Source organism: Quercus robur, chromosome 9, assembly GCF_932294415.1.
Source record: "Quercus robur chromosome 9, dhQueRobu3.1, whole genome shotgun sequence".
Lineage (NCBI taxonomy): Eukaryota > Viridiplantae > Streptophyta > Magnoliopsida > Fagales > Fagaceae > Quercus > Quercus robur.
This window is the reverse complement of record NC_065542.1, coordinates 14,681,964-14,694,059: the sequence shown is the minus strand read 5'-3', so window position 1 is coordinate 14,694,059 and position 12,096 is coordinate 14,681,964. Positions and strand designations below refer to the sequence as shown.

Here is a 12,096-nt window from a genome sequence, read left to right as displayed (position 1 = left end):
AAGCATATATTTAATAATTAAATAAGAAAGTTAATAAAATAAAATAATAACCATAAAAACATTACAAATTTATGATTAATTTTTGAAGTAAAGTTGAATATCTTTGAAGGATTTTAATTATAAATTTTTTTATTCCTTGTAAGAGATAGATAATTTAGTTAAGTAGAATAAAATTGTGTTAAGTTGTTTTTTTTTTTAAAAAAAAATTGCTAAGGGGTTGGGCCGCACGGTTTTTGCCACCGGTTCGTGCGGTCCAACAGTTTTAACAATTTATAGAATTGCCACATATGTCTGGTTCTTTATGCTTAGAAAATCGGTTTTCATCTCGGTTCCCATTTTTCATGATCCGACTTCCCGGTCCGGTCCGGTTTTGAGAACTATGATGGTGTATTTCTTTTGAGCTATGGCATGAATACTACTGCACAATGTGTAATGGAAAGTTATGTGGGGGCTTGGACAACATATATCACAAAACATGGCAATAAAACATAAACCAGTAGTAGAGTACAATAAACTGGAATTCACAGCTAACAACAGTTTGATTTTCCAAAATGACGTCAGAACTTTTAGCCTAAAACCACTTCAAGCAAAATAATAATGTTTTTGAATCTGGTTGCTATGCAAATGTAGTGAAGAAGAATCATCAATTCATAGACATTGTACAATTGGGCCCTTGTATACAAGTCAACGCCAACCAAGCCTTAGACCCACAATTTAGGAGTCGGCTATGTATCTTTGGCAGAAGAGTCAGGGTCAGCCAAATGTATTCTTTTCTGCCGCACCATTATAAATCAAGTCATTAATGTCTTGTCTTTTCCTAAGCTTTCAAGCAACCAAACATTAGATATGAAATGGAATACTCCTAGGAAACCTACTTGCTATTCAGAAACATAATAAAGCCCAAGTTGCCCAAACTCCAAAATAGAACAAACCCATCAAATAGTTATAACCCAATGCTGCATGCAACCCAATAAAACAGAGAATGAAAAGAGAGCCATTTTATGAACCATTGATGACAACCCATTTGCAACAAATGCTATTCATTCCATTCCTTTACAAACAAATAGAGGATAGTGAAATTTTAAAACACACACACACAAATAAAACCAGAACTCCACAAAAAAGTAGGGTTGTAAACAAGCCAAGTCGAGCCAAATATTAAAAGTTCAAGTTTGTTTGTTTATTTTTTATTTTTTGAACACGTGCTCAAGCTCATCACCAATCAATATTTTATGTTTAAGCTTGGCTCATTTTCTCGTCAAGCAAACCCGAGCTTGTTCACGAATTATTTGATTAACTTATTATTTTCATATATATTATGAAACCATGACTAAAATGTTTTACCTCTTCACAAATCTATAATTTTTTACTATAAAAAATAGATTGTTTATATCATTAATAAGCTACAAATACTAATTTAATATCATATGAACATAGACAAGCTTATTAAATCCAATTTCAAGTCTATATAAATATATGTTTATACAACTATACATATAAATATAATTATATAATATTATATAGTTAAATCAAATCTCATGTCCACAAACTTGTTCACAGACCTAAAGTTGGCAAACTTAAAGTTAAGGCTTGAATTTTGCTTGTTTTCTGAAAACAAACAAGTTTTTTTCTTGAAACGAGCTTTTCAGCCTTACAAAAAATCAACATGGACCCACCAAGAATAGGACTCACATTGTTCAAGAAAACAGAAAGACATGCATACAAATATCGATAAAGAAGATGTTTTTGACATGTAGTGTAATGTACCTCAATGAAATGGGGGCAAAGTTGTTGAGTAAGAGCCCAGATTTTGAAGTAGGAGGAGTTGGAAATGGAGAAGATGGTATCAATGAGCTTTCTTTTGTTGGTCTTGGGAAGAATGGAATGCATAGGACGAGTGGGTACCGCTAGTGGGCCTTGTGGTTGTGGTTGTGGTTTTGGTGCGCTTTGTGACATTGGTGTCAAATGGGTCTTTGGCATTGAGCCTTCAACAGGTTTTGGATTTGCTGCCATGGATTTCCTCTTATTCTCAATTCTCACTCAACAAATTGCAATGGGTCGTAATTCCTAAAAAATCATGATGATTTTGGAATATACACATTTTATAAGGGCGAATTTAACATTTCATAAAGTAAATAGTTTCAGAATAAAAACTTCACAAATAATAGTATTATTTTTTATATGAGGTCTTTTTTTTTTTTATAATTTTTTATGAGGAAAAAATAATAGTATTATTATATTATGAGAAATGACAAAGTTTGAATATTAAATTGCTTGTAACTCATCACAATAATTCTATTCTATATCTTTTTATTGAACGTGAATTACAACAAATTCACAATTTGGTTACAATTTTTTTTTTTTTTTTTTTTGATGAAAAAAATGGGTGAGCAAGGGCAACTATTGTGGTGGACCCTTATGGACGTGATCGATGGAGCACTCACCCGCTAGGGAATGTTGGATTGAGCCATAGCTAATGCTGTCTAGGGTGACAACAGACCTCACCCTAACCCCACGAGAAGGCTAGTACCCTTAGGCTAGCTACCCTTAGGCTAGCTACAGGAGGGAATTTCCACATTTTGCCCATTGGGGTTTGAACATGAGACCTCTAGTAACGCTACACTCTTGCGTTTTCTTCTTATATTCTTCATACTTACAAAATTTTCACAAAATCAAAGACTAATAATTATATTATCAATCAAATGTTTAAATTTCACGTTTTTGTAGTCTAAAATTATACTCAAAAATAAGTTTATGAATTGAATAGTAAATAATATTTAATTGACATAAAAATTAAGATGTGTTGATAACATAAAAAAATGTGTAATCTAATAATTAGACTTTCAAAATATGTAATTAAGTTAATTTTTTAGTATTTTCAACAAAAATGTTTAGGATTTAGATCTCACTTCCCTCAACTATTGAATTATCAAGATTATTAATCTCACTTGAATTTAGACTTATTTTTATATAAAAAAAAAAAGTCCTAAAATACATGCCAAACACTTTGAAGTTAGTTTTTATTCAACACAAAATATGGATTATACAATTACACTAACACCATTAGAGCATTCACATAAGCTTGTGCAAATTTTTTTTTTTTGTTTATTTTAGCTTAAGAACTTTTTTTTTTTTTTTTTTCTATCTTATATACTGTACAATCACCAAGCCCAAAAGTAGGGCATACTGGATGTGCTTCATAATGAGCCAATCCACCATCAACACATGTCCAAGGCATAGCAGAATAATAAGAAAAGAAAGATAAAAAGATATGTATAAAGGAGAAAGCATGTAGCCATTAGTTGTGGTCCACATGTCCAAGATAGTGGGTAAAAGTAATAGCAAGATCAATCATGGACCATTACAACTGTAGCAACAAATCTCAACCGCATGCTATAGGTTTTGGGCATATTACAGTAGAGGGCTAGCTTGTTGAAGAAGCATTATTGCGTGTAGTACAAGCACAAACACACTTGTCAAAGAAGCACCAAATGCATGTGGTCTATTTTGTCAAGATTCTACCTTGTCCTTCTCCAATGGGAATATAATGTCTTACCCATTGGAAAAGTGACACATGCCCACTTCCACCATTATTAAAGGATGTAGGACTCAATGAAGAAAATACACACTTTAACACTACAATGGAAGCCTTCTTCCCACCTCTTCTTTCTTTATGATCCCACTGTTTCTTTCTCTCTTTCTCTGTTGTAACACAATACTCCCATTGTAACCATTTTCAGAAAAAATAGTGGAATATTCAATTCGTTAGTGTTCGTGGTTTTCTCCCACTCCCAGCATAGAGGGTTTCTACATTAAAAAAACTTGTGTATATTTCTCTTGCAACTTTACTCTCATGTTTTTCATTTTCTTACAAGCACAAAAACACTATTTTTAACAAAGATGATGTTTAAATGTACTGTTATGGTTTTAGAGATTTTTACAAAATAATCTCAAAAATCTAACTTGCACGTACATATACTCACTTTTCAAAACAGTCCATGTCAAATTATTTATTTTATACTATTTCATTAAAATATCAATTTTCTGATTTTTTTTTTTTTAAATTGTTTTTCTTTATTTACATATAACAACTATCATTCACTATCTTCTTTCATCCTCAAGATACATAAAAAAATAACTAGCGTAAATTTACATGGTTATTACAGTACATAACCATGTTTTTTTTACAAAACTTTGCATAAATTGATATGAGTTAATTTCGAAATTTGTTAAACAGATACTGATGCGCGTGCTAATAAGAATTTACTATTCATATCCTAAACAAGAAATGAATAGAGGATTTAGAGAATGAATGGAACAGTGAAGAATTAGAGAGAAAAAGGAAGAGGGAGATTAGAGAATTGGGTATTGCATCAGATTCTTCATTGATACCTTCCCTAAAACCATTCCTCCCCTTTATACCCGAGCCTTAACAGAGCTATAGTACAATGGTATCACCCTATAACTACTTCTAACTAACTAACTAACCACCCCATCATTTAACAGATGTCACTAACAGAATGGTCCCTAATACTTACTCAATTAACTAACTACTCGCTGCCACTGTTACATTTTAGCACAGATATAATTAGAACAGATTATACTCTCATCAGCACATGGCAGCAACAACACATGATCACAACGAAAGCAGCCCTTGACCACATCAGCACCTCAATGCACCAGAACATTTAAGCAACTCCTATCACGTGCTCGCAATGTAATCTACAACAAAATGTGGAGGTTCCTCTCCATTCCAACCTTTGCCACATCTCAATAGTCTATCCTAGTTTTGTACAGCTAAAAACATAAACAGCCAAGTTAAATTTTTCGTTTACCCATTTAGCATGCATTTGGGATTGCTTAAAAAGTCAGTTTTTTTTTACTATTCAATTTATTTTTTCTACTATTTATGGGTCATATTACACATTTTGGTGCTATTCATAGACCTTACTGTACTATTTCGGGTACTTTTTAACTTTATTTACTGTACTTTTGCTTATCCTCTAAAATATGACCCTCACTAGATCTTACTGGCCTGAGCTAGCCTAAGTGTGCGTTTGGGTTAGGGTTAAAAATTAAAATTATTTCACTATTCAGTTTATTTTGCTACTATTCATGACCCTATTGTACTTTCAGCAATAATTTACAGTATTTTTACTTTTATTTACAGTACTTTCAGTAATAATTTTTTAGTTTCAGAAAACTAAGCGATATCTAAACACATCCTAATTATTAGTCTATAATTTTTTAAAAGTAACGTGGAATAATTGAAACAAGCCTTTGATTTTTTTTTTTTTTTTTTTAAGCAAACCATTGATTTCTTAATTCATACTGACAAGTGACATATCCTAATTAATCCCAGTATAATTTTGAATTTTCTAATAATATTCCATACTGACAAACAAGTGACACACATACACTTTTATATATATATATATATATATATATATATATATATATATATATATCCTAGTATTGATTTTTTTAATGATAACAGTGGGGTAAAATATTGCGGCGATGGCTCAATTACAATTAGCATGATAAAAATGTTAGACTCGCTAATAAATTATGCCAAGAACACATGCAAAGATGTTGTAATATATAAATTATAATAATACCCAACTTTCAAGAAGGAGATTGTTATGAGACTCAATCTTTGCTTTTCCACACGTTTTACCGAAACACGTACAGACATTTTTCTTGTATTAAACGACATTAATTATTCATGTGCACATGTCAATGTCAGTATGTTACTTAGCACAAAATAATTAACTGTGCTTTACAATACGTAGGTCTTGCATTAAACGACATTATTCACATGCTAATGTTTTTTCAAATGCTTTCCAATAATCATAATTGTTTTTCAAATGCTTTACAATACGTGTAGGGAATTGGCTTGGTAGAGTTTCTATAAGAAAATTGAATGTAATCTATATCTATAATATTTAATAATGAAAACCTTTATGTCGGTTTTGGTGACTTCTATTGTTGTAACATAATGTTGTCAAAAAGAAGGTTTTTCACAAATTTTTAACTGAAAATTTCGACTATAGTTTTTTTTTTTTTTTTTTTTTTTTGAAAACATAGTATAAAATTAAAACTACATAGCAAAGTCAACTTCATTCTTAGAAAAATGAAGGGAAACATCAAAAACTTTTTAAAGAAATTATATTAAAAATTCAAATCATAATAGACAACAGTAGTTTAGAATTGCATTCAATATTGTTCCAAATAAAATATTTTGATTTGTTTTGGTATTAATTTCAGTCAATATTTTCATAAAACTATAGATCCATAATTACAAATGGTTCCATTAATATAATTGGATTTACATTATGATTGATTATAAGGACCAAGAGGAAATATTATAGGGACCACCGCACACCTTTGATGCGATAGTCACTCCACAAGTATAAGTACTTGTGAGGTGTGAGGGACAAAGACCGAAGTTCAAGTATCTATGAAGGAGCTTCACACACATATAAACTTAGATTAGGCTAAAGTAGAATTCTATCTTGTATAAAATATATATATATATATATATATATTTATATATTATAGGGACTCTTAAAACACACTTACTCAACTTCTTTAGTTATATTCCTTTCGAGGCGCGCGTGGGAGGGGGGGGGGGGGGGTTGAAAGATTATTATTTTTAGAATATGGAAGATGATATATTTGAATTTTATTATATCTTTATTGTGGTAAATGAATCTATGTGAAATTTTAATTTGACAGTTGAATTTGAATTCCGACTGTATTGACTGTTATAGGCCGAGCCCATTCAAAAATTTACTGGGCTCATATATAAGCAGGCCTAGGCATGCAATGGCTCATTTGGAGTCCTTCCTATTCTATGTACCACATAAGAAGATGAAGATATATCTCATTTTAATAACGTTCTGTTTGTTTGGAGTGGAAAATCTTGTGTAAAGACAGTTTTTCTTATTTTTTAGTGTTCGGTAGCATAAAAAAAATGAGTCAAAGGAAAACTATATTTAGTCTACATAAAAAGTATGACTTATTTTTGAAGATTTTTTTCCATTAATTTTTTTTTGAAAAACAACTCTATCTCGTCGCAAGCTAAATAAGGGAAATTAAAAGATTGTTTTTCAACTCATTTAAAAAAACATAAGAAAATCAAATAGCTTTATAGAAAATGCTTTTTGAAAAATGATTCATTTTCTAGAAAATATCATTGTTGAAACAAACAAAGCGTAAAATACATATGTATTCTCTCTCTTATAGTACATGAGTTCCACATAATTATGAGGTCTATGAACTATAAAAAGAATACTGTATATATTTGATACATGAAAGTAGCATTACTTAGTCTTTTCTTGTGCTGTTGAAAAACATCATGTTTGGTGTGTTTGATGCAATAAAATGGTTATATGTTGTATGCAAGTAGATGTAATATCATAATTACAAGATTCTAAATTTTCTCTTATTTATATGTTAGCTCTTATTGTATTTTCCAGCAACGAAACCAAGTTTTAGGCAATTTTGAATGTTCTATTTAATTATGTTTATTACATATGAAATGATGGTATGAACTATGAAAACATGGCTAGCTCTTATTCAGTTCTTACAGTGTTTTTGGAAGTTTGGAGAGAGAAGAGAATAGATGGTATATATGAGTGGAAGATTGGCGACCTTATTTGGATGTTTTAAAAATTAAGTAGGGAGAGGAGAATAGATACTCCTCCCCTTTATTTAGATGTTTTACAAATTAAAAATGGGAATAAAATGAAATGATAAGACATCATTTAAATTATAATTATACCCCCTTTTTTTTTCCATTTAATAGAATAGATATAAATTGTCAATATAACGGTAAAATTGAAAATTTATTTATTTTAAATATAATTGGAACTACAAATTTCCTTAATTTGGGGGAATTAAAAATGATAAACCTCCAAATCCCCTCTAATGCCTTCTCTATTCCTTTTAAAACACATCAAAATAAGGTTAATTAACACCAGTCTTCCCCTCAGGGACAGACCCAGGATTTCAAGCTAAGAGGGCTAGAGATAAGCGAAAAAAAAAATTCAAACACACATCCATATAGTATTAAGAAACTTTCAACTAAGACAAATACACAAAAATCATTCTTTTTTAATATATTAAGATGCAATCATCTACCAACAAAAACAAAGACGCAAAACACTATTGTTTCTTAATACACAAAACACTATTGTTTCTTTACATTTTTTTTTTTTTAAAGATTTACATGGGCTGGATTAATGATTCATGATTTTGGAGGGGGCCCAAGCTACAAAGTAAGGGAGCCCAAGTCTAAATTTTTTCATTTTTTACTGAAAATTAAATTACTAAAAAAAAAAAAGTTTTGGCCCAGGGGGCCTAGGCCCCCACCTAGGTCCATCCCTACTTCCCCTCCTCTCAACTTCTTTCTCCTCCCCTTCTATTCAAGCACACTGTTAGGCAATTGGCTAAGATCATAAAAGAGGAAAAAGTATCTTATGAATCGATCTCATAAGACCTCTTTTAAATAACATGTGGATCCTACACACACATAAGCGCGCATGCAAGAAGTCTATATACATTTTCACTATTTTTCTCATCAACTTAAATAAAACTATTTGCCTCATTTACACACACCCCCCCCCCCCACCAAAAAAAAAAAATCTCTCTCTCTCTCTCTCTCTCTCTCTCTCTCTCTCTCTCTCTCTCTCTCTCATTTACTAAAAAAAAAAAGGTCATGAACAACCCACTATTTTTTCTATTATCTCTAAACTTATTTTCACAATTTACATTTAAGATAAATAAGTTTATTTATTTTTATATATATAATTAATGAGAAATGTTTTGAAAATCCATTTCTGATTGTGAATGTCGAGGTTATGAGATGAATGAAATGAAGTTGCAAAGAAAATAGCTTCTTTTGTTCTACATTTTTAAATTTACTTATGGAAAATATTGTTCTTTTATTTATAAATACTTTTAATTTTAAATTTCTACATGAACATATGATTCTAGTGTTGAGAAAATAAATCACGCACCCAAATGACCCAACATTGAGAGAGAGAGAGAGAGAGAGAGAGAGAGAGAGAGAGAGAGAGAGAGAGAGAGAGAGAGAGAGAGAGAGAGAGAGAGAGAGAGAGAGAGAGAGAGAGAGAGAGAGAGAGAGAGAGAGAGAGAGAGCCTCATAAAAGATTTTTTTTGAAAATTAATTTGTTCTTAACAATAAAAAATATAACTTACTTAATTAGTAATATTATTTTTCAAAAATAAAGAAGAATAGATTTAAAATAAAAACTGTAATCTAAATAATTAAATAAATATTACTTATTACTTAATTTTCTTTGAGAAATACTTATTATTGTTTACATATAATAAAATATCTTGCTTAAATATATTATCTCAGACATCAAATTATATCAAGCCAATCCTTGAAAACAAGTTCAATTTTGGGGATCACAAGTTGACAAGATAATTTATTGAAACCATTAGTTGTTGAAGTCTTAAGTATTAGGTTTCATATAAATTATAGTAAATATTGGAGGGAAGACGATTTCCTCCTCATTCCCCCAAGAACATACAAATGCATTGTCCAAGAAGAATGAAAGGAAGAAAATCTACCTCATATTTTGTAATGGCAAGGCATGTATTACCAAGGAAATGGTCATGTTTTCCACAAGCTTTACTGTCATCCATTAGCATTGAGCAACAATTCCAACAATCCCAGTTTCTCTTGGGTGTGCCTCAAGCAATTACAAATCCTTTGCATGCCTTTGACCACTACCACGTGTTGCCACTTGCCAAGTCATATTTGAGTGTTGACACATTTCAATTTTAAGGGGGGACCAAGATTTTATTTTAAATTGAAGGTTGACCAAAATTTTAATTCTTTGTCCCAGCCGTCCATGCATGTAAAGAACTGCTTATCAACGTTTAATTCGTTTCCTTATCATGAATATTGATTGTAAAACAAATTCACAATTTTCACTACTTTTGGTGGTGCTGAAAAATACTAAAGTACAAATAAAATGAGCCTATTTCACCTTGGAATTGGATTACTCAAGTATGCCATTTGAAGTTTTGAACATACTGATGAATTCTATTACAAATATTTACCAAAAATAAAAGAGCTCTATTACAAATTAATAATACATATTCAGATATTCTATTTGTAAAAGTAATATATGGGGCCATGGAGGGTGAGAGATACTAGTTGTTTAAAACACTATTACATGCCCAAAATTAAAAAATAAATAAATTCAACATCCCGTGGGCTACCTACCCTACTAGGAGAAATTCCATATTTTAGTTTCTGCCTTTTACTTTTTCCAATTCTAGTGTTAAATTTGTGCAAGAAATTTGATACAAAGAAAAAAGTCCTTATAAAATGTCAGAGAAAAATCCTTACACGGTCTTATTGATATACATGTATACATATTCACGTTTGTAATGTGTGTGGTGATATTAGGTTAGTATCTCGATCAAAAGTTAGTGCATTCCAAATCCAGTCCCTGGAAAAAACTGACACGTATCAAGAAGTAGGGTTTTAAGGTTCCGTTTGGATTGAACTTATTGTTGCTGAAACTGAAAACATTGTAAGAGAAAATTTGTGCAAGAAATTTGTGTAAGAAATTTGATACAAAGAAAAAAGTCCTTATAAAATGTAAGAGAAAAATCCTTACACGGTCTTATTGATATACATGTATACATATTCACGTTTGTAATGTGTGTGGTGATATTAGGTTAGTATCTCGATCAAAAGTTAGTGCATTCCAAATCCAGTCCCTGGAAAAAGCTGACACGTATCAAGAAGTAGGGTTTTAAGGTTCCGTTTGGATTGAACTTATTGTTGCTGAAACTAAAAACACTGTAGCAAAATAATTTTTAAATGTGTAAATAGTGTCGTGGGACCCATTTTTAATATTTTTTTTAATGTATAAACAGTGCTGCTACAGTGATGAACAGTAATGGAACAGTGTGTGAACAGTAAAAATTGTCCCGTGAACAGTAAAATCACTGTTCATGCGCAGGAAAAAAATAAAAAAGGACTGAAAACGTGTTGCAAAACGTAGACGTAGGATTAAGTTGAATCCAAACGCCCTCTTAGTTGTCAGTTAACATCTTCCACTGAATTGCCTAATTATTATAGTAGTTGACTATATTGGCGGCAAACAAACCAACAGCCTAATTTCATCGATATTATTCTTCATAGCAAAAAATGTTTTATTAACTAGCTAGCCCCTACTCTTTTTTTTTTTTTAATAGTGAGAAATGCAATGTTTATAACATTTTTTTAGTAAGAAATGTTAAGTGGCAGGTTGTTTTTGGTTGTTATGGATGAAGAAAAAAGTAATTTAAATTTTGGATTCAAATTAGAATAAATACCAACATACTCCCTATGATTTGATATGAAAATACTGTAGATACAAGATCTTCTTTTTTTTTCATTTAAGAAAAAAAAAAGGAAGAAGTTCTTGTGATATGATACCCAAGGCTGGTGCAATGTATATGGGACCTACAATTTTACTAGGAATTTTTTATATTTGAATATTAATTAAATCATATTTTTAACTTTTGGTATTAATTTTTTCTGTGAATAGTTGATGTGATAACTCGTACTAACTACAAAGACGGAAAAGTACTCAAGGAAAAAGAAAAAGTAGAAAATGTCTATTAACTTTATTTGGTTTGGGAGATAGACAGGACCTTAATTTTGTCTTTTTACCTATTGATTGTAATAGACAATGCACTTTATTGGTCAAAAGAAAAAAAAATTCTAAGTGATAGAGATTTTATTAAAATATGCATTAGTAAAACGAATAAATATAATATTTTTTATTGATAAAAAGAGAGGGTCTTTTTATTTTATTTGAGAGCCTTCAACAGTTGCCTTGTTTGCCTATAGTGTTAAGTCGACACTTATGATACTATCTAGTCTCACATCAGCCTAGTTGTAACTGAGATATGAATAGTGACTCAAATAAATATCTAGGGATAATTACAGCAAACCCACTTGAGGTTTGGCCCGTTTGCACATTACCTACCCGTGATTCAAAACTTATCACTTTGCCAACCTGAACTTCAATCCGTTACTCATCCGTTACCCACCTCATC

At 30.8% G+C, this 12,096-nt stretch overlaps 1 protein-coding gene across 2 annotated transcripts in view; it reads left to right on the top strand.

Annotated features, from left to right (window-relative positions):
* LOC126698510 (cytokinin hydroxylase-like) overlaps window positions 1-12,096 on the top strand; it is a 73,927-nt gene that overhangs the window by 8,334 nt on the left and 53,497 nt on the right. The gene's annotated exons all lie outside the window — the stretch shown is intronic.